Source organism: Protopterus annectens, chromosome 10.part0 (genome assembly GCF_019279795.1).
Source record: "Protopterus annectens isolate FY-2018-M chromosome 10.part0, PAN1.0, whole genome shotgun sequence".
NCBI lineage: Eukaryota > Metazoa > Chordata > Ceratodontiformes > Protopteridae > Protopterus > Protopterus annectens.
The window spans coordinates 937,650,568-937,674,634 of NC_056744.1; positions in this window are offsets into that span (position 1 = coordinate 937,650,568).

The window sequence follows — 24,067 nt, forward strand, 5'->3', positions numbered from 1 at the left end:
GAACAATAGTTTTACAGAAGACATGAGGCAGTGGGAGGATCAACAGACAGTAGGGGCTCTCAGTAAAAATTAACATAACTTCTTAAAAAAAAAGGAAGGAAAGTTTCAAACCCTGTGCCCTTTGCACAATGAACATCTATTTATAGCATTAGTCCTCTACACTATTACCTGACATCAGGGATGCCCTTTAAATATTAACTTAAGTCACTTAAAAAAACAATAAAGAACAAATGTGGGGAAGCTTCAAATACTGCACCCTTGCCACACAAAACATCTCATTAACAACATTTTAGCCCTCTGTGATAAAGAGAAGGCTTTACTTTTTAAACGTATTTTCTAAATAATAATAAGTATGAAACTCCAGTGTCTGGTATGATTGGCTAAGAGTAATGGCCCAGGAGTTACAGGGACAAAGTACATATTAGGCAAAATCAATTATCTTCTGTAAAATCAGGGAAAGTTGAGAGGGATGTGGGGGCATTCATGTGGAGGGACAGCCATAAATCTCAATTACCATACTCAAGACTTCTAAACAAAGTTGAGAAGCACTAGCCAATATCAGTTTTTTAAATATCATTTGAAAAATTAATAGAACAACAGGTCTATCATCATGATGCAGTTTGTGAACAATAAGAAACATTAAATTCTAATATATAGTATTACTGATTGACTGATTGTAATCTTCCTTGATTTATGAGGGACAGGGAGAAAATAAGATGATACATGAGGAACATGCTATCAACTCAGGGATACGTGTGTGTGTGTGTGTGTGTGTGTGTGTGTGTGTGTGTGTGTGTGTGTGTGTGTGTGTGTGTAATTGAATGTATGTAAATGCAACTGAGAATGACAAAGGAAAGTATCTGTGCCAAAGTAAAACATGGGCTATGAGAAGCAATTATTGCAAGAAAGTGTAAGGGTAACTCCATGCAATTTAAAGGCATGCAAATTAGCCAATAATGTGGTCTTTCCTCATTGAATCTAACGTATCTGAATTGCATTTTGCATGATAACAAAAATAAATAAATAAAATCCCTAGAAATGTTAAGGAAAACTGAACTGATCTTGAATACAGACAAATGGAATTTTAACATGCCAGTGTAAACATTTCATGATTTATTTTTTAGGAGATAATCATCATAACTGTGGACTCAAATAATGCCATATAGTGCTGTATAGGTACTGGCTGTTGCACTGTATCCCTTTCGTTGGATAAAAAAATAAATAAAAAATAAAAAAATATAAAAATAAAACAATGAAATTGTATCTTGTTTTTCTTTTAAAAATAATGCCTTTCCTCATTCTGCAGATCAAAACTTCATACATGTGCACAAAGTTCCAAACCCTCCCAACTTCTGTTTAAAAAGGCAAACTACAGGCAGACATTACACTTTATTACAGGTCGCTTCTTGCCTGCTGTAAAATGACAGTAAAATCACTCCATAAGTGGCACTCCAGGCTACACTATGAAGTAAGGACCCATTTTCATTGGTTCATACTGTGTCAGGTGAACATAGCAGCCTTTTCTACCAGCACTACACATCATTCAGTCAGTATTTAAAAAGGAAAGTTTTTTTTAATTTATTTTATTTACATGTGTCTATGTGAGATTAAGACATTTGAGTCATAGGTACTCTTATCCATCCCTGATTGTTTGCCTAGTATTTTGGTTTGCTCCTCATAAAAAAGTTTTTTTTTTCCTGGAAAATCAATGATGATTGCAATTACTAACTAATGACAGACATTTGAGTTTCAGACTTAATAGCCTTCAGAAAAGGCATTCTCATGCAGGCTTTTTATTCTACCAACTTGCTATGTATATAAGGGAGTATCTGTATCTGATTTTGATTCTTTGCCCACTATTATTTTAGAATTCTTTTTGAATCTTCAGCTAAGAAGTAGAGAAGTATATGGGGGGGGGGGTTGCAGTGGGTTGCATACTGTATTACTGTAAGGTAGTCATTCATGTATTTATTCATTTTATTGTAATCAAAGTCTGAGGTGTGCAGTCACAATAATTTGAGTTGCTGTAACTGATGGTCACATCTGTGTCTGTTTTTATGGTGGAGAACAAAGATGCTTCCAAATGTCTCTAATTTTTCAGAATGTCTCTGATTTTTTGACATATATTGGTGTGTTCCTTATAACGGATGATGGATGAGACTTGGCCTTCTTGTGTTCATCTCTTTTCTTATGGGAACTAGGAGGGGTCGAAGACTCTGACCCAGAAAAAGCCTCTGAAAAGGAAGATTTAAGTAGTCCCTTTAAAATCAATTTATTTTTCCTTTGCACCAAAGTCCTGTTACAAAAGTTAGCACAAATCCCGCAAGGCGGGTCAACAGTCAAGTGAGGCACACCCAAACAGTAAACACATAATGCATGTGCATCTGAAATAGGCAATTTATGCCCACAATCCACACATCTTTTAAATCCCGGACCACCTTTTTTCTCTGCCATGATAGGAAGGAGGAAGAAAGGAAAAGGAAGGAAGAAGGTACCAACAATGGTACGAGAAATACCCGAAGGTAAAGCAAGGAAAGGTTTTACCAACAATGGTAAAAGTGTTACCTCACAGTAAGAAGAAAGGAGGGCTAGAAAAAAACAAAATAGAGTCGCTAGATGCGATAGGGTAAGAGATAACTAACAAGATTTGAACTGAGAAGAACTGTAATATGATTAGATATTATCAAAAAAAGTTTTACTTAGCTGAAGAGAAGTGGCTTGACATGACTGAATGGCGATGCGGCAAACAAAATCTGAGGTAATAGGGAGAGGGAAATTGTGGATAAGAGTTTAGCTCGAGAGTTTGTGGCTGTCGCGAGCTTGGAAGATGGCCGGCTCGGTTCTGAGGTCGAAACCGATAACCCAGGCATAAGGAATGAATGAGGATTAACAATATCAGATGGTTAATTAGGAGAGTATATGAGGGATTGCGGCAAAAATTAAAGTGAGGGGGGGGTCTCTCTGATAAGTTCAGTTTGAACAAAGGAACCAGGCAGGGGTTTCCTCTTTTTTCTTTGTTACTTGAATTATATTTAGAAACACTGGCAGAGAAAATAAGAGATTCAGAAATTCTAGGATATAATTTGTATGGTAATTAAGAAAAGTTGGCTTTATTTGTAGATGATATTATTTTGAACCTGAAAAAATCATAAAAGGGCATATAAGGGTTGTGGAACATTCTGAGATAGTTTCAAGTCTTTTTCGGATACAAAATTAATGAAGATAAAACAAAGGTAATAGCTGTAAACTATGGACCCATACATGAATTGGTTCAGCGATAACCATATTTATGGGGACATGATAAAATGAAGTACTTAAGAGTATGGGTTAAAAAGGATTATGTTATGGCAGCTAAGGATATATGGGAAAAAAATAAAGAAAAGATTATACAAAAACTGAAAAAACTGGAAACTCTGTTTTATAGATATGGATAGCAAGATACAAACAGTGAAAATGTTTTAGTACCTTTAGTTTTATACACAGGTCAGGAATATTTTTATCAACCAAAGGAAAAGATGTGGATAGTAATTAATAAAGAGTTAAAGAATTTTATCTGGGAGGGGAAGAGGGCAAGAGTCAAGTGGGATAAGCTGATTGTTCAAAAAGAACAAGGTAGTTTGGAATTACCTGATTTGAATTGTATTTCAGAACTATTCAGTAAAGGCGCCTATGCATAGCACAAGGAGAAAGCTGTAATTCATAGTGGGAAAGAATGATGATGAAATAGGAGGGTGGCTCAAGAAACAAGGAGAGATTGAGATTTTGTTTGCAGATCTTTAAGGAGAATAACAATAACCATACAGAATATTATATTCATAAAGTGGAATTCTAAGAACTAAGCCAACATAGGAATGGAGAAATGAAATTCTGCTGATAGGGATAACTGCAGTTAGAGAGACAAAGAACAGGCAACAGAGGGATAGAATTTACTGGAAAAAACTAACAAAGGAACTAATTAGAGCTGGACATGTAATAGAATGGGAAGAAGCCAAGAATACAGTTGGACTGCAGGCTAGAGATTGCCTTCTCTGTCAAGGATATCAGCACATAGGCAAAGAGAAAGTAATAACTGTATATATATATATATATATATATATATATATATATATATATATATATATATATATATATATATGTGTGTGTGTGTGTGATATATATATATATATATATATATATATATATATATATATATATATATATATATATATATATATATATAAGCATGTGTGTGTATCTCAGTGTTTACAGGGAAGTTTTGAATGGGAGTTATCTGAGGTGTGCAGTCACAGTAAAAGTAGTTGCTGTAACTGACGGTCACATCTGTGTCTGTTTTTATGGTGGAGAACAAAGATGCTTGCAAATGTCTCTATTTTTTTTCAGAATGTCTCTGATGTTTTGAGTTATATATTGGTGTGTTCCTTATAATATTTTGTTTTTTCTGGCAAATCAATAAATATTGCAGTCACTAAATAATGACACATATTTGAGTTTCACACTTAGACTTCAGAAACAGTGTGCTACAGCAAAGTGTATTAAGGGCAATATCTGTCCCAAATATAGGTCTTTTGACACCATTATCTTTTAAAATAATCCTTGATTCTTGAACTAAGTTTGAGAGGTATGCTGTGGGGTTGTAGTGGGTTGCACACTGTAGTCTGGAAGCAGTGAGCAGAGAAGATATATCCCTCTGTTACTGTTATGTGTTTATTCAGTCAATTGATCACAATCAGACATCTGAGGTGTACAGACACAGTCATGCAAGTTTCTGTAATTCAGGCCATGTGCATGGGGGATATAGATGCACTCAAGTGCTCCTAATTTCACAAAATGTCACAAATTATCCATTATATTTTGGTTTGTTCCTCACAAAGTTTTCAATGTATACAAGGGTAATCTTTACTCATTACATAGTTCCTTTAGTCTCCATTATTTTTGTACAATTTTCTTTTCAGATTTCTTCTCGATTCTTGATCTAAGAGGTTGACAGGTATGTGGGGCACATGGGTTGCAGTGGTCAGCACACTGTATTCTGGCAGCATTGAGTGGACATTTTTGTGAAGTCAGCTAGAATACTTTATTGTGGCCATTTTTAACATAATCAGGTATCAGTAGTGTGTGCAGTCAATAAAATAGCTGTAATTAATGGTTATGGGGATTTGGGGTTATCTATGGAAAAACTGTAGGGGGGAGAGTTTACAGCATATCTCAATACATCTACAAGCAAACAATTATTTAGCACCCTGCTGGAGTTGCAAAAACAGAATATAAGTAAGGGAAGTCATTTTATTTTCTTTATTTGTGTCTGCACTTAAGTTATTAGAATTTTAGATTTGCCATCTGCAGTGTCTGTTCTATTTTTTTTAATTACTGCCTTGATTTCCTGTTTTGAGAAAGTTGTAGACCTTTGTTTTAGGGGTGCCTAAAATTGTGTCCATCTAGGTGAAAGCAGGGTGCACTGCTTATCTAAGGAAAAACTTTTAACACTTGGGCTTCAGATTTAATTTCTTTGTCATTGATTATTTTGCTTCACTGACTGGTATTTAATTCACAACTGCATAACCTGGCCTGATTCTTTCAATAAGGCTTGCACTACATTTGCAGGCAAACACTTATCTGGCTCCTTGCTAGAGTTTTAAAAACAGAAAATAAGCAAGAAAATTAATTTTATTTTCTTTCTTTGTCTCTGCACTTAATTTTTAGCCATTTAAATCTGCTTTCTGGAGGGTCTGTTCTGTTTTTGTAATTTTAGTTACAGCTTTGATTTCCTGTTTTGAGAAATCTGTAGAACTAAATGTTTCCCATCCACCTATTTGTTTCTGATTGTGCACTTTAAAACTGGTGCATTTTGAGTTGCCAACACCTACTCTAAGTTTAGCTTAAGAACCCTCTCCCCATTTTATCTCACCTAATAATTCTACTGGACACTGAAAGATCAAACTGGGAAAGCCTTCTGCTTAGGCTCTTAAAGCTTCTGTTTCATACCACCCTCCTTATTTGGTGCACACTGCAATATTCAGAGTTTTATTCCCTTCTTTCCAGCTTACTTTTAAATCTGTAACATCAGGGACAAGACCATCAATCACTGGAGAGCTTGAGAATGCCTTTTCAAGAATCATTTTAGGACTGCTGCTTCTATTTTGCTCCCAGTGAGAGAAGGGGCAGAGGGCAATTGTATTATTTCTGAAAACTGCTGCTGTATTTTCAAATTATTTATAGCATTTTTCTGAAATTTTTCAATATAAAGTGTATTTGATTTTCCTTGATCTACCTGCTGCTAGTGTGCCTAGAAATTGCCTTTATTGTACTTGATTTACTGCACTTGCACTTCATTATTTAACTGATCTCTACTGTTTACTGCATTTACATTACTTTTGGTGTAAAAATTGCCTATTTTGTCTAAATGATGCATTGTACACTGTCTGCATTTAAATCGACTTACTGTATGATGATCTAGCCATGGAAGAAGTTGCTTTGTTGTTTCATTGCACTTGAGGGTTGCTTTTTGTTGTGGTCTTACATTAAGAGGACCATATCATCCATCATGTACCAGAAGGTACTTGTCTGGGCTTTCTGAGTTAGAAATCATTCCAGAAGAGCTCAATGTGTAGTTGTTTATGGGACCGAGGGCTCAGGAGTTAGATTTCATTTTCTTTTCTGTTGGTGTACATTAGGCTTGTTTGCATGGAGCTGCTCACTGTGCAGTAGTGTTTGGCAGTGTTCAGTACAGACACAACCACTTCAGCAGTGAAGTTTACCTATATAACTAGTATTAGGACTGCAACCTGCAGCTTAGTGAAGTATTGCACAGCGTTGAGTAGCTAGCTTACACATCTGACAGCACTAATACTATATCTTAGCACTATTCAACTCTAGTCCCTAACCCTAAAGACCAACCTATGGGACCTCTATACAGCCCAGTCCTCAAACCATAATAACCACCCCTGATACAGGCATGGACAATATGGATATGGAAGTTCCAAATGTCTCAATAGCCAGCTTGGTAGAGATGGGCACTGAGACAATGTAGCAATTTTCTCATGTTCACAGACATCCTTTTAATCCTTAAAGAAAATAACACAGTACATGATAGATGTACATACATACTTTCCTTGTAAGCAAGGTTGTCAAGAATATAAATACTACATCCACCACACATAGTATCCATCACACACAAAGACCATCTTATACTGAGACAGCAAAAACAAACATCCCAAACCTCAAAGACCTCCTAAGCCTACAAACAGCAGCTGATGAGATGAAAAGTCTGATGAAGCGTCATTTGAGATGTGAAAGCGCTTACTGTATTGTGACTTCTTTGGAATAAAGAGTTTAACAGTCTGCTTCGATTGTCGTGGTGAGCCTCACTTTGTTTTTACATTTGGACTGCTTTCTTACTTTGTGAGGCCCTCTACCCTTGACGTTCTCTCTCTTTTATTGCTACAAACAGCAGCACCTATCCTCACTAATCTCTAAAGCAGACACCAAAAGCAACACCTATCTCTATAGCAGACACCAAAGCAACACCAAACACAGCACATAAGCATACACCCAGTGTACTCCCAAAAATGAAGTCCGTAAGCAAACACTTTACTCATAACATCTGTCATAGGGGACTACATTGTATGACAGACAGATGCTCCACTAACCAGAATGGACAAGGAAAAGATAATGGTTTATTATTTATCTACAGCCATATTCCACAAGGTTATCTTCTTCTTCTTTCGGCTTTTCCCGGTTAGGGGTCGCCACAGCGGATCACCTGTTTGCTCCTGATTGGCAGTGGAGTTTTATGGTGTCAAGTTGCCAGCCCGATGCCCAACCTTCCACAGAAGGCACACATGCACACACTCACACCTAGGGCCAATTTAGAGTGTCCAATCCACCTACAGCATGTCTTTGGGATGTGGGAGGAAACCGGAGTACCCGGAGGAAACCCATGTGGCCACAGGGAGGACATGCAGACTCCACACATAAGACACCTCAGCTGAGGATCGAACCGGAGAACCTCTTGCTGTCAGGCAGCAACACTAACCGCTGCACCACGTGGCCGCCCCATGTTATACATGCACTTTAAAGCCAATTCTCCATAGTACCAGTATGATTCTATCATAGTCCATATGGGTGTAAATGACCTGAGATGTACTTCACTGGACTGTATGAAGAGACATTATGGATCTCACTGAATATGTGTCTCAGACAGGTATGTGCCTTGCACTGAGCAGCATTCTACCTTCACCAAGGATGCTACAAGAGTATGAACAAAACTTGATTGACTTTAACAATTGGCTTAGTTTCTGGAGTCATTCCTGTGGGATTCTATATTTGTCAGCATGTGAGGACATAGCTAATGGACTACATTGCTTTGCAAGCATAGTTTGCACCTGTTCCCCCTGGCCTTCTGGATTTTTGGGTAAAATGTTATCTATCCCCTTAGAGTCTTTTTTAGGCAATGCCAAACTGACAAAATTACCGACAAAAATTACAAACTTAGCAAATAAATCCTAAAGGAACCTAAAGGTGTTACTGCTCAGTGATAGGAGCCTTAACAATAAACTCTACATCCTACAACCTCTCCACACTCTGGAGAATGTTGGCATCTGTGACATTACTGAGACATGGTTTCAAGCTGCAGAAAGTACTCTGGCAGTGTGAGGCTTCAGTACCTTCCACAGATTTAGATCATCAGTTCCACAAACAGGGACTAAAGATGGAGGTGCCATGATCTACATTAGCAATAAGTATACCTCTAATTTTGTTAAAAAGGATAATGCCCTGGAGTTCATCCATGTGCAAATCACCATTGATAAAGTCATTTCCATACCCTAGCAAGCTACAGAACATCATCTATGTCACAAGAATCCTACAACTCATATCTAGACCTCCTGGGGGTACTCAAAAATCAACCAAATACCCTATTCACAGGAGAATTCAACTACCCCTTTATAGACTGGGAAACATACACTGTCACCAACCTGCATGCACAATGTTTCCTAGACTTTATTAACACAAATACCCTTGACCAGATAGTGTACATTCCAAGCAAAGGTTCAAACATACTGGACCTAATACTCAGTAATATGGGAGAGCACTGCATTCCCCTGTGTCACATCCTCAGTGGTGAAGTCAGATCACAAAGCTGTCTCCTTTGCAATAAAAATCAACTTAAAAATCCAAACAAAACCTATAAGAGTTAAAAACTATTCTAAAGCAAACTACATCCCATTAAGTGGCAGTTTGTCAAAATTCAATGCCTCTCCAAACCCTTAATTCACTGAAACCTATGCAGAAATGCTCACAGAAACCCAATACAACCATATAAATAGTTGCATAGAGCCTGCTGTACCTACCAGAAGTAAGTTAAAAGCAAACCGCTAAAACAAATACCTCTTTTGGAATCCTAACCTTAATATGGTATACAATAAAAGGAAAAGAGTCACATCCAAAATCAGAAAGAACAACTTTCATAATAACAAGAGCTCACTAATTAAACTAAACAGAAAACTAAGTGGACTAATTAAATGCAGCAAGGCTAATTAAAAGGTCAAGACAGCCCTTCTGGCTATAGAAAACCACAAGGCCTTCTACATCTATGTCTGAAACCTCAGAAGTAGCACACAGCAGTGTACTGAACGGTGGTAAATGATGCCAACTTCACTGAGCAAAGCAACATAGTGAATCTTCTGTCTGACAAATTCAGCTCTACCTTCACCCCCCACTCCTCCTTGCCTTCCACATGAAACCTCTACTGGCATACCCCCCAACTATTAGCAGGGAGCAGATCAAGGAGACATATTTGAATAAGAGACCTACAATAGATATTAGAGCAGGCACATATCCCTGTGGTAACTGCAAGGCTTGTCAATATATTAATAGCGACACTGAATATAAACATCCTGATAAGACACAAACTTTTATATTTAAAGGGAGGGCTACTTGCAGGACAAAACACTTAGTATATATGGCCAATTGTGAACAATGTGAAAGTTTTTATGTAGGTATGACAAATAACATGCTGAAGGTTCGGATTTTACAGCATATTAGTAATATTAGAACATGTCAAGCGAGCAATGCTTTATTCAGACATATAGAGATTAATCCCACACACACTTTTAAGTTCAGATGCATTGTAAATATTGCCACTAATGAGAGGGGGGGGGACATTCAGCACAGAACAGCATTAGCTGAATCCAAGTGGATAGTAGATTTAAGAGCACATAGACCACCTGGTCTTAACGATGTTTTACCAATTAAACCTGCTTTACAAAAAAGGCGGGCTTTTAGGAGTAAGTGATTGGATGATCTGTGTTTTAAATATGGTTGCTTTTGTTACTTTGTATTATGTCTGATGAAGGATTATTCCGAAAGCGCTTACTTTTAATAAAGGAGATTCCACAAAGAATAATTCAGCGGTGACCTGTACTTTATTTTTCGTATTTGTCTGGTTTGGTACAACAGGTCTTTAGCATAACTTGTTATTTTTGCTTGTGCTCTTCATAATAACAAGAGCTCACTAATTAAACTAAACAGAAAATGAAGTGGACTAATTAAATGCAGCAAGGCCAATTAAAAGGTCAAGACAGCCCTTCTGGCTATAGAAACCCAGAAGGCCTTCTACAGCTATGTCTGAAACCGCAGAGGTGGCACACAGCAGTATACTGAACGGTGGTAAATGGTGCCAACTTCACTGAGCAGAGCAACATAGTGAATCTCCTGTCTGACAAATTCAGCTCTAACTTCATCCCCCACTCCCCCTTGCCTTCCTCATGAAACCCCTACTGGCATACACCCCCCCCCAACTATTAGCAGGGAGGAGATCATGGAGGCATTTGCTAAGGCCTAAACCTCAGCCTCAGTGGGCCTAGACAATATCCAGGTTGCCTCATAAATAGGAAACATGACCTATCAGAACCATTTGAGTCACTTTTCAACTACAACTTCAAAACAGGCTATGTTATCCCCTCTTCATAAGGGTGGACCATCAGCTGACCCCAGAAACTACAGACTCATTACTCTGACTAGTCTGATATGTAAAACAATGGAATGAATTATCATGGAAATAATCGACAAAGACATTGACAACCTAAAGACACTAGACACATCCCAGTTTGATTTTGTCAAAGGACAGTCATGCCTACTTAACTTGGTAGACTTTTTTGAGAGGGTTATCAAGGCAATGTATAAAGTAAAAATGGTATATACCACCCTCCTAGAGCTGGCTAAGGCATACAGTACAATACCCACTCAAGTATTGTTGACAAGCACACCAAACTTAGCATAAATCCCTGAATAACTTGCTTGATTGCCAGCTGGCTCACAGATAGGACCCAAGAAGTCAGGATTGGTGAGACTACCTCCACCAAGAGACTGGTCACCAGCAGAGTACCTTGGGAATCAGTGCTGAGCCCACTCCTGTTTGGCAGTGGTAATACTGTGTGAGGTTCAGAAACCATGCTGTGTGGGTGTAATTAGGTTTGGAAAGATCTATTGATAAGTATAGATAAAGGGTATGCTGCAGATCTAGCTGCATGTTTGAGAAATAGGAGAGAGAGATTGTCGGCTGATGGGGAACAGGGTTTGAGTTTGTTAAGAAGTGATCTGATGAAGGACGTGGCTACGGGTGCTAGGGAGAATGAGGGATGAAATGAGGTGGGAGGTGGAGTCTTAATATTGAGAATTTCTGGTTAGTAAGCTTTTCTATTGTTTCAATGAAAACGTTAAGTAGACTTGCAGTTTCGCTAGAAGGTTTGTTAGGGAAGGGGTTTGGTGAAGAGGGGTTCCCTGGAGATAGTAATTTGTTTACTGAGTGTCAGAATTTCTTCAAAATGGAATGTAGGTTGCTCAGAAATTTTTGATAGAAATTGTTTTGTCCAGTAGGACCTGCTTTTTTGTTTGGTTGTGAAGCTGTTTATAGAAGTTCAGGTGGAAAGTTGAGCTGTTATTTTTTTCCATGCTCTCCAGGCACTGTCTCTGTTGTTCATAAGTGGTCGAGTTGCCTGGTTTAGCCATGGTGCATAATTACATTTTATCCTGGGAGCCAGGATGTTTAGGGTTTCTAGGAATATATTCTTGAAGCATTGGACAGCCTCATTAAGGGATAATGTGTGCAGGAATGACCAGTTTACAGTGGACAGTAATTTGTTTAGGGTGACAGGATTGTATTTTTAAGGTTATGAGACTCTCTGTATTGGTGGCTCTTGTTAAGATTGGGAGTATGCCTTACTACTGAGGTAGGGAGGTGGTCATTAAGGGAATTAGTTAGGGTGGAAGGGTTATGATAGCACTGGGGGATAGATACTAATATCCAGTCGATGACCAAGCCGTTCTGGGAATTTTTATGCTGGTGCATTGGCAAGGTGATCAGCTGGGTAAACCCTTAAAAGTTGATAGAGTAGCTAGGGCTGGCAGTATGAACAAGGCTCCAGTCAATATTGTAATATTTGTAATATGAGGTTTTAGCCATGTCTCAGACAGCGCAAGTATATCTGGGTTATATCGAGAAATCCAGGCATGAAGGAGGGTGCTTTTATTGAAAATGCTTTGTATATTCATTGACAAAAAATATTTTTGGAGGCTTGTGATCATAATGAGTTATTTGTGAGGCAGTTCAATGGAGTGGTGCTGTGTAAGTATGGTTAAAGTGCTGTTGGCAAGGGCCTAGGCTGGGGTGAATATCACCAGATAAGAGTAGTATTGTGCTCTGAAGTATTTGCAGGAAGAAATATTTGTAGAGGACCTGATGTTTTGCTTTGAAGAGAGATTGGGCATATGGTAAGCATAATACTTTGAACTTATGAAATGATATAGTGGTATTGTTAAAGGGGGAATAGGGGTGGAGTAGTTATTTGTATGGTGGGTAGTGGGATAAGATAGTGTGGGAGATGGGGTAGTAAGCAGGTGAGGACTATAGCATGTGGTTAGAGCTCAGAAAAGAATTAGAAAAAGGACGGAGAGAAATAGAGTTTTGAAAGGTATAACCATGATTTAATTTCAGGTCAGAAAGAATTAAAGGGTAAAGAATTTATTTAAGGTTAGTAGAATAAATCCAGTTTGATTGAAGGAGTTTTATTAAGTAAGTGACTGAAAGAGTTAATAGCAAGTAAGGCTCAGGAGGGGAGGAGAGTGGGCATTACAATTAATGGTGATGTGGGGTATGAGTAGAGGAGTGAGGGTTTCTATTGGTTAGTGTGAAGGTGGGGCAAAGCAGGTTTAGCAATAACACAAACTATAAAAGGAAACAAAGAGAACAGTCCACCAACATCAAAAAAAAATATGTTTAAGTGCTTTCAACCCAGTATACTAGACTTTCTCAGAATAAAAATCACATAGTTAAAACTTAAATACTTATTGTTCAATTAATATAATTAATGTTAATAAATCCATCAACCAATCATCAAAGACCATCAAGCAACAACCCAGCAATATATCCAGGTACCACTAAAATCTTTCAAGCAAAAAAGATTTTCTTGTGTATATAATCACTAAAAATATATATATATAACTTCATCTAAGTCATAAACAAACTATAAACAAATATCTTAAAAAATTCCTGTTATACTATAAAAAGCCTATACAAATAAGCTGCTTTACGCTTCAAAACAGCGCTAAGTGACAACTGATCATTAAGTTCAGGAGGTCAGAAACGTTAGTTCTGATCTGCCATTTGAACTCTTTGTATTCCAAAAAATCATCAGTAAGCCCCCCAAACCCTATATCCACATGGTCATCAACAAAAAATTAAAAGAAAATACTGTGGAAAATTTTTAATATGTTTGTGCAAAGCATTATTCTCTGCTTTGGTCTTAATTTCATAGATGTGCTGGTAAACCTCTATTCCTTAATGCTTTGCTGGTTTTGCCTAAATAAAAACATTCACATACTTGACAGGTTGTGACATAAACCACACCTTTGGTAAAGCAATAATAATTTTGTATAGGTCTAATAATACAAAACCTTTTGATATACACAGAAGCCTGTTCCAAAATATATCTACATTGGGTGTAATGTCCACATTTCTTCATCCCCCCTTTTTTGTTTTAGTAGTGGGTCCCTCAAGTAACATTTTAATTCTCACATCCTTTTTGTATACATTTCTAGGTTTGTCCCCTACCAGTGCCAAATGGTCATGGTCTACATTAAAGATGTTCTAGTTTCTCAATATAATATTCTTGATGTAAAAAAAATGTAAATTAAATGGTAGGATCAAAGCCTAATTAAAACTATACTCTAAACATTGGGGAGTCAACCCCTAAGAGCCAGGACTAGTACCTAAAAGTGGTTTGTAAAAACAAGTTTGTCTCTTAACTGTATCTTCATTCATAATGTCCATTACAAATTGCTCTGGGTTTAGCAATAATGTAAATGTTGTCAGGGGTGTGTGGGAATGGGGGTAGGGTAAGGGAGTGGTGTGAGACCAAATGCAGCTTCTGAAAGCATTCAAATTAATTTCTACATCTGGGAGAGGAATAAAGATATGACAAAAACAGACAAAACTTAGTATAAGTAGAAGCACATCTTAGCATGGATAACCTTCATTACAGGTCAAATAATGCCTGTGAGTATAGTTGTCAATCTGGCACAATTATTCTTATTAGGAGGGTTAAACTTTATTATTTCAAGATGTACATAGTTTTATGTGTTTTGTATTCAGTTAATAGGTTCTGGTGTGTGATTTTTTTGAAGATTTTCATTAAAACAAAATGTCTTGTACGATGTGACATAGATTCAAATGGATATGACAAGAAACAATTGTATAAAATATCAACCTGCCAAACATTACTGTATGCATGTAATTCAAAAGTTGAAACTAGAGATTTTCAAAAAATGCTGTTATACAGAACAGCTGGGAATAATAATTTGCTGACATAATGTCAACACTTTCCATATTATCTTTGAATGTGAATGGTCTTACAGGTATATGCAAAAAAGGAAAAGTAGGGAACTATATTAAGAAATACAGAGTGCAGAGTGCAAATAGTTATGCTACAGGAGACACATTTAGAAAGAAATGAGCATGTGTATTTGATAAAGAAAGTATTTCAGGATGGTTAATCTGTGGAATATCTGGACAATGGAAAAGGGTAGTATGTAGAGAAGCTTCAATAGTTTTAGAAGAGGGGGAAAGATAAAAATGATAGATCTGTGGTAGTAAGGGACTACTGGTATGGGAGGAGGATCATACTGGCATATATTTATATTCCATCTAATACTGCTATAATGAAGCTTAAGAAAATTCTGGGAGAAATAGTCAGCTTTCAGCAAGGAATATTACTTATAGGTGAGGGTTGGAACTTTATTTTAAACAGTGAGGATGTATCTGTGGGGACTAGAAGGGAAATATAATAAAACAGGGAAGTTTATGAAATTATTTGGTAAGGAAGATCTGAATTCAATAGTAGGAGCTCAGAGAGAATTTACATATTACTCCTCAAGGTACAAAAACTGGGCTAGGCTAGACATAAATTATATTTCAAAGGAACCTGTGTATTTAATTTAAAGTTTTGATACACATCCAATAACTATATTAGATCAAAAGTCAATAATAACTAAAATAAAAATGCAGGGTAATGAAATAAAAATGAGACAATGACACTTCTCCACCTATCTGATAAACAGATGGTAATTTAAGGACTGGGTAGTGAAAATTACTCAGGAATTATGAGAGAAGATGGAAGTTTCTTCAGAAAATATAGCTAGGGAGTGGGATAAAATGAAACCGGAGTTTAAAATAGGGTAGACATAAAAGAAAAAGAGATATGGTTAAGAAGTAACATGAATTATTTAGACGGACTGACAAAGGTTAAAGTATTGAAGAATGGGGGAAATCTCACAGAACAAGAAGAGTCGCAACTGCAGACTGCTAAAGAGAAAATAAGGGACTACCTGTATAATACACATGAGTTGTATAAAGATTGCTGATAAGCAACTGTTGTTTGATAGTAACTCCAGAGAACAAAAGCTTTTAGCACAATGGCTCAGGAACAGAAAGTAAAAAGGGTTGTTGCCAAGCTTAGGGAGCCTATAACAAGGAAAATACTGAGAGATCCTGCAGCATTACAAATATTTCAAAAATTTAAGAAAATATATATAAAGCAGAGAAATGTGGAAATCAAGAAAAAGTACAAATGGAAATGTTTATGGAAGAATTAAATATGCCAAAGCTAGAGGTAGATGAGGCTCAATTATTAACAGGATATCAGGAGATGAGATAAAAATGGTGATGTATAACCAATGTACTGGAAAGTTTCTAGTACTAGATGGTATTCCTGTGGAAATTTGGAAGTTAGGGATGAAAGTGATAAAGATCTAGAAGGTTTTGTTTAACAGTATTTTAAAAGGAAGAGAAGCACCAACATGCTGGAAGAAAGCTGCAGTGGCTCTAATACCTAAAAATGGTAAAGACCCATGAGATCCAGTTTCATATAAATGCATTGCAGTTCTAAACCATGATTATAAAGTGTTAATGTCTAAAATGGCTAAAGGAATGGCAAAGGTGATGCCAAAATTGATAGATATGGATCAATGTGGTTTGTGGAGGGGGGGCAAACATTTGACAACATTAATAGAACAACAATGATACAGATGGAAGCAGAATGTAAGAAAATATCACTGTTGTTGGAGGGTCTTGATCCAGAGAAAGCATTCAACAGAGTAAGCTGACATTTTTTGAGTACAGCAATGGTAGCATTTGCATTCCCTGTTACAATAGTAAAAAGAAGTTATGTCTTACCATAACGTTCCATCTGTATTGTTGATCCTCGTTCAGTCATTACACCTGGGTTATCAGTTCCGACCTCGGAACCAAGCTGGCCATCTTTCAAGCTCGTGACAGGCACAAACTCTTGAGCTAAACACTTACCCACAATCCCCCTCTCCCTGTTACCTCAGATTGAGTTTGTAAGTCAAAGAAAGTAGAGGCTACCTCTGGTCAAAGGACCTAATGGAACCGGATGATGAGATCCACTATAAGCCTCAGGAGGTGGAAGGGTGGAGGGTCGTAATGACTGAACGAGGATCAACAATACAGATGGAACGTTATGGTAAGACATAACGTCTTTATCTGATATTGTTAATCCTCATTCATTCCTTATGCCTGGGACAGAGTCCCCATCTACCTTTATTCCTGGCAGGCTCTCATGGAAGGACATTCCTGAGCACCAGTAAACCAAAGCATGCTCTTCCTCTGGAAGCCAAATCCAATCTGTAATGGCTGATGAAGGTATGATGTCTAGCCCAAGTTGCAGCTGCACAAATGTCAGGTAAAGACGCTCTAGCATGGAAGGCAGCAGAAGCTGCTACCGATCTAGTGGAATGAGCCCTTATGGCTGTAGTCAGAGAGATATTGTGAGTTTTGTGAATAAATGTTACACAGTCTTTTAACCATTTAGCCAATGTGACCTTAGAAACAGCACATCCAAGTCTAGGCCCAGAATAGGCCAGGAATAGCTGATCTGATTTGCGAGAAGCCTTAGTTCTGTCCAGATAGAAATTACTTTGCCTGTGAATGTCTAGGGTATGTAGACAATACTCTCCTCTGTTAGAATGATTAGGAAAGAAAACTGGCAATTCAAAGGTTTGGTTAATGGACATTTCAGAGATCACTTTTGGCAGAAAGGAAGGATTAGTTCTCAATGACACTCTATCTTTATGAAAGATCAAGTAAGGCCGTTTGATGCATAGAGCTTGAAGTTCAGAGATACATTTGTCAGAAATAATGGTGACCAAGAAAAAAGTTTTCCAAGAAAGAAACTTGAGGTCGCATGAAGAAGCTGGTTCAAAAGGAGATGTTGTCAAAGCTTGCAGAACTAATGACAGGTCCCATGCCTGGGTAGGTTCTCTAAAAGGGGGTTTCAAATGACTTACACCTTTTAGAAAGGTCTTGCATAATTTGTGTGACATAAAGGAAGAGTCATGGACACCATTCTGAAAATTAGATATTGCAGCCAAATGAACTTGAATGATAGAAGCAGATAGGCCAGATTGGAATACACTTGACAGGTATTCCAGTACTACCAGCACTGGTGCTGAAAAAGGGTCTATCCGTTTTTCTTTCAGCCAAATGGAAAACCTTTTCCACTTTCTGAGATAAGTAGTTCTGGTGGAAGACTTATGAGATGCAATAAGAATGTCACGTACTGGGGAAGAAAGATCAGTCTGCCTGGCAATCACCGGACGTGGAGGAGCCAAGCTGTGAGCTTCAGGCTGTTCAGGTTGGGGTGAATCAGGTTCTGCAGATGGGAGATCAAGTCCGGAGTTGGATCGAGAATCCATGGTTGATCTAGCAGGTGAGGCCATAGAAAGGGGAACCAAATTTGACGAGGCCAATATGGTGCTATGAGGATTATCTTGCTCACCAACTGGCGGGCTTTCTTCAGGAACTGGAGAATGAGAGGAAGGGGGGAAAGGCATAAAGCAGACCCGAGGGCCAATCGTGGACTAGAGCGTCCCTGGTTTACTGTCCCCGAGGGGGAATCAGGGCAAAGTAATTGCTGCATTTGTAGTTGGTCGGGGATGCAAAGAGGTCACAGCAAGGGAGACCCCAATGGTTGAAAATCTCCACCACTATAAGAGGATTCAGACACCACTCATGTGGTTGCAGAATCCACCTGATCAATTTGTCTGCTATCACGATGGAACTTCCGGGAATGAGCATTTCTATCAGAAAGTGGTTGGTAGCCATTACCCATTGCCATATCCTCATGGCCTCTCGACAAAGTGGGTAGGATTTGGTTCTGCCTTGTTTATTGATGTACCAGACTACAGCCATGTTGTCCAATTGTATTGCAATAGTCCCTGATGGAAGGAGGAGATGAAATGTTTGCAACGCTAGAAGCACCGCCCTCAGTTCTAGGACATTTATATGCAGATGGGCCTCTAGTTCCAACCACGTGCCTTGGACTGTCTTCCCCTGAAAAAGCCCCCCCACCCCCACCCCATCCATGGTCATTGTGGCTTTGGGCTGTTGGGGTGTGAAGGGGCAAGACCATTGTGACGAGTTCTGTGACATTCACCAAATCATGTCTTGTTTGCATCTCTGAGTCACCCGAATCTGGGATGATAGAGGAAACTGAAAAGGGTACCACTGGGTGAGTAGTAACCGTTGTAAAAGCCTCATATGGAATCTCACAAGGGGGACAATGGTGATGGAAGCTGCCATGGAACCCAACAGCTGGGGGACAGCATGTGCTGTGGATCTTTCCCTTGAGAGGATGGGTATGAGTTGTGGTTTTATCCTTAACATTCTGTGCTCTGGAATCAATGCCATGCAATTCTTTGTATCCAACAAGACCTCAATGAATTCTATGGATTGGGATGGGGATAGGTTGGATTTTTGCCAGTTTATAGCTTCACCTAGCCTTTCTGCGGTGTGAAGAGAGTATGCCAAGGCTTCTTCCAATAGATGCCAGGTGGGGGCGGTGATGAGCCAGTCGTCTAGGGAATCCTTGCAGTTGCAGGAGAGCTGTGACAACTGCCATGCACTTTGTGAACACTCTGGGGGCTGTAGAGAGTCCGAAGATTAGTACTCAGAACTGGTAATGACTGGCTTTGGCACGGAAGCAAAGGAATATTCTCGATGGTCTGTCCACACCTTTATGTGGTAGTATGCCTCTTGAAGATCTACAGAGCACATCCAATCGCCTGCCTCCAAGAGTGGGAGGATAGACTGTATTGTGACCATCTGGAATTTCTGTACCTCTACGAATTTGTTTAGCACACTGAGATCCAAAACTGGTCTCCAGTCCCCGGTCTTTATTGGCACCAAAAATAATCTTGAGTAGAATCTGGATCCTATCTGGTCTGGTGGGACGATTTGGATGACTCTTTTTCTTAGCAGCTTTGAAAGCTCTAATGCTGCTTCTTCCCTTTGACTGGGTGGAACATCGGGTAAGTTTCTTAGGGGGGCGGGACAAAGATCGAAGGGAATATGATAAGCTCTGGGTATTATCTCTCCTAGCCAAGAGTCAGTGGTAATGGTTAGCCAGGCAGAAGGGTACAAAGAGAAATGACCCTCAACCACTTCCAGAGGAAAGCAGTTGGGCCACTCTTCAGGAGGGCTGGTAGGACTGGCCAGAGAAAGAATCTCTGGAACCCTGGTTATGCAGACCTCCTCTGCCTCTAAAGGGGCATCGTCTATATGAGTTTCCCCCTCTGCCTCAAGGGGAAAACTCAGCTCATGTGTCACGGAAAGAACCTTGAGACTTTTTTGTGCCACATCTTCCCACTCTTCTGGTTTCTGGAGAAAGCCCGTTGAGGGGAAGAATAACAGACACCCATGGTAGAAAGGGTCTTACCATCCTGTTCACATCTAGCCAGTGTGTCTTTTACCTTGGATCCAAATAATGAAGAGGCTTCAATGGGAGCATTCAGAAAGGAAGTCTTGAAGGGTTCTGTGAAATCACACAAGCACATCCAGGCATGTCGTTCTCTTTGAAGCCTGGTAAAATGTGCCATATAATTCAGGGACCTGATTGCAAAGGTTGCAGATACAAAAGTACGCTTCCCTAATCTGTCCAGCTCCCTGGACTCTTTGTTGGGAGGGTGGACAGTCTAGCTTCCTTCCACCAGATCCTTTTTTGTTGCAGCCACCACCACCATGGCACCTTTTGACCAGTGAGGATCACTATCTGGAGGGGACAAGACTGTATCTGGTCTGCGGGGAAAGGCATCAAAGGTGTCAGGAGCTTTCCATGCATGCTACACGATGAGCCGGCCAAGGTCATTGGCAGGTGGAGTAACCTAGGAGGTAGGGGGCTGGGCATGAAAGGCCTGCAGGAACACAGACTCTTCAGAGGTTGGGTTAGTGGGCTGCCATTCATCTCTCTGCTTAAGGATTTTGAGGATATCTCCAAAGGATACCTCAGAGGGTGACCGAGGGGACCCTTCTCCATCATCAAAGTCTGTGTCTTCCGTGAGGGACTCCTTTGGGAAGTCCACATGCTTCCTCTTACATGAACTCTTGTGATGAACTTCCTCAAGGGGAGAATCTGGGGAAGACAGTGCAAAAGGGGCCTCCTGTGAGAGTGTGTCCTGAGGCCCTTGTGCCCGGTGTCTGCCAGGGGTGGCTTGTGTAAATTGCGGTCCAGAGGAGGACAGGGGCACTAACACAGGATCGCCAACAGATGCAAGAGCCTTCTCCATGAGTTGGAAGGCTGGTCCACCCGAGGAGGTCACACCTCACTCAAGCAAATCAGCCCGCTGACTTGGAGTCCCTGGATGGCTGTGAAAAACAGGAGTATGTACGCCACAGCTGTCATCCTGAGCAGTGACTGGAGTGACAAGTCTCTCCTGCCACAAAGGCAACTGCGGTTCCTTAGTGAGGCCCATGAAAGGAGTTGAATTGAGGAAAGTCTGTGCTAGAGCAAGAGGCTTCAAAGGCAATAAAGGAGGAGAATAGGTAGGGGTTTTTGGAGAAGGGTGTTCACCACCGAAGGAAGAGTAGGTCCTGGAGGGCTGGATACCTCTGGCTGAAAGCAACTGATCCAAAAGACGCACCACATTATGTTCCGAGAGGCTTCTAGTGGATCTCATGGATATACCTGAAGGGGTGTCAAGTCTATCCAAGGATGAAGGAAACTCGGTGCACACAAAGGGGTTTTTGGATGGTGATAAAATAGGCATCTGCACTGAGAACAACGGAGCTGTTAAGGCTTGTACTACTGGTGTCTGCACTGAAGAGATCATCGGTGCCAAAGGTAAGGTCTGCACCAACGAGTTTGGTGCTGAAGTGGTAGTTGGCACTATGGTAGGTGCCGAAAGAGTCTGTGCAGAAAACAAGGTGGTCAGTACCGAGAGGATAGTTGGTGCTGTGTAAATTGTCAAAGTCAAAGCAGGAGAGGGCGTAGGAACAGTCATCGATGCCGGAAAGGTCTGCATCAAAGAAAACATTGGTGCCAGTAAGGAAGTCTGAACTGAGGGGGCCCCTAGGTTCCGATGAGTCGTAGGGCACAATACTTGGTGCTGAAGTAATGGATGGTGCTGAAGGCTTCGGTGCAGAAGATCTAGGCACCGAAAGCATTGGGGCCGAGGAAGTCAAATCTGAACTAGAAAGTTTGGCCTTCTTAGGTCTCGGTTCCTGATGTTCCTTAGCAGGAGATGACGGATGAGACTTGGCCTTCTTGTGTTCATCTCTTTTCTTATGGGAACTAGGAGGGGTCAAAGCCTCTGACCCAGAAATAGCCTTTGAAAAGGAAGATTTAAGTAGTCCCTTTAAAATCTATTTATTTTTCCTTTCCACCAAAGTCCTGTTAGAAAAGTTAGCACAAATCCCGCAAGGCGGGTCAACAGTCAAGTGAGGCACATCAAAACAGTAAACACATAATGCATGTGCATCTGAAATAGGCAATTTATGCCCACAATCCACACATCTTTTAAATCCCGGACCACCTTTTTTCTCTGTCATGATAGGAAGGAGGAAGAAAGGAAAAGGAAGGAAGAAGGTACCAACAATGGTACGAGAAATACCCGAAGGTAAAGCAAGGAAAGGTTTTACCAACAATGGTAAAAGAGTTACCTCACAGTAAGAAGAAAGAAGGGCTGGAAAAAAACAAAATAGAGTTGCTAGATGCGATAGGGTAAGAGATAACTATTTAACAAGATTTGAACTGAGAAGAACTGTAATACAATTAGGTATTATCAAAGAAAGTTTTACTTAGCTCAGGAGAAGTGGCTTGACACGACTGAATGGTGATGCGGCAAAATGAAATCTGAGGTAATAGGGACAGGAGAATTGTGGGTAAGAGTTTAGCTCAAGAGTTTGTGGCTGTCACAAGCTTGGAAGATGGCCGGCTTGGTTCCGAGGTCGGAACCGATAACCCAGGCGTAAGGAATGAATGAGGATTAACAATATCAGATGGTTAATTAGGAGAGTATATGAGGGATTGGGGGCAAAAATTAAAGTGGGGGGGGGATCTCTCTGATAAGTGCAGTTTGAACAAAGGAACCAGGCAGGGGTTTCCTCTTTTCTCTTTGTTACTTGAATTATATTTAGAACCACTGGCAAAGAAAATAAGAGATTCAGAAATTCTAGGATATAATTTGTATGGTGATTAAGAAAAGTTGGCTTTATTTGTAGATAATATTATTTTGCACCTGATGAAATTATAAAAGGGCATATAAGGGTTGTGGAACATTCTGAGATAGATTCAGGTCTTTTTGGGATACAAAATTAATGAAGATAAAACAAAGGTAATAGCTGTAAACTATGCACCCACACATGAATTGGTTCAGCGATAACCATATTTATGGGGACATGATAAAATTAAGTATGGGTTAAAAAGGATTCTGTTATGGCAGCTAAGGATATGTGGGAAGAAACTAAAGAAAAGATTATACAAAAACTGAAAAACTGGAAACTCTGTTTTATAGATATGGATAGCAAGATACAAACAGTGAAAATGTTTTAGTATCTTTAGTTTTATACACAGGTCAGGAATATTTTTATCAATCAGAGGTAAAGATGTGGATAGTAATTAATATAGAGTTGAAGAATTGTATTTGGGAGGGGAAGAGGGCAAGAGTCAAGTGGGATAAGATGATTGTTCAAAAAGAACAAGGTGGTTTGGAATTACCTGATTTGAATGGTATTTCAGAACTATTCAGTAAAGGCGCCTATGCATAGCACAAGGAGAAAGCTATAATTCATAGTGGGAAGGGATGATGATGAAATAGGAGGGTGGCTCAAGAAACAAGGAGAGATTGGGATTTTGGATGCAGATCTTTAAGGAGAATAACAGTAACCATACAGAATATTATATTCATAAAGTGGAATTCTAAGAACTAAGCCAACATAGGAATGGAGAAATTAAATTCTGCTGATAGGGATAACTGCAGTTAGAGATACAAAGAACAGGCAACAGAGGGATAGAATTTACTGGAAAAACTAACAAAGGAACTAATTAGAGCTGGACATATAATAGAATGGGAAGAGGTCAAGAATACAGTTGGACTGCAGGCTAGAGATTGCCTTCTCTGTCAAGGATATCAGCACATAGGCAAAGAGAAAGTAATAACTGTATATATATATATATATATATATATATATATATATATATATGTGTGTGTGTGTGTGTGT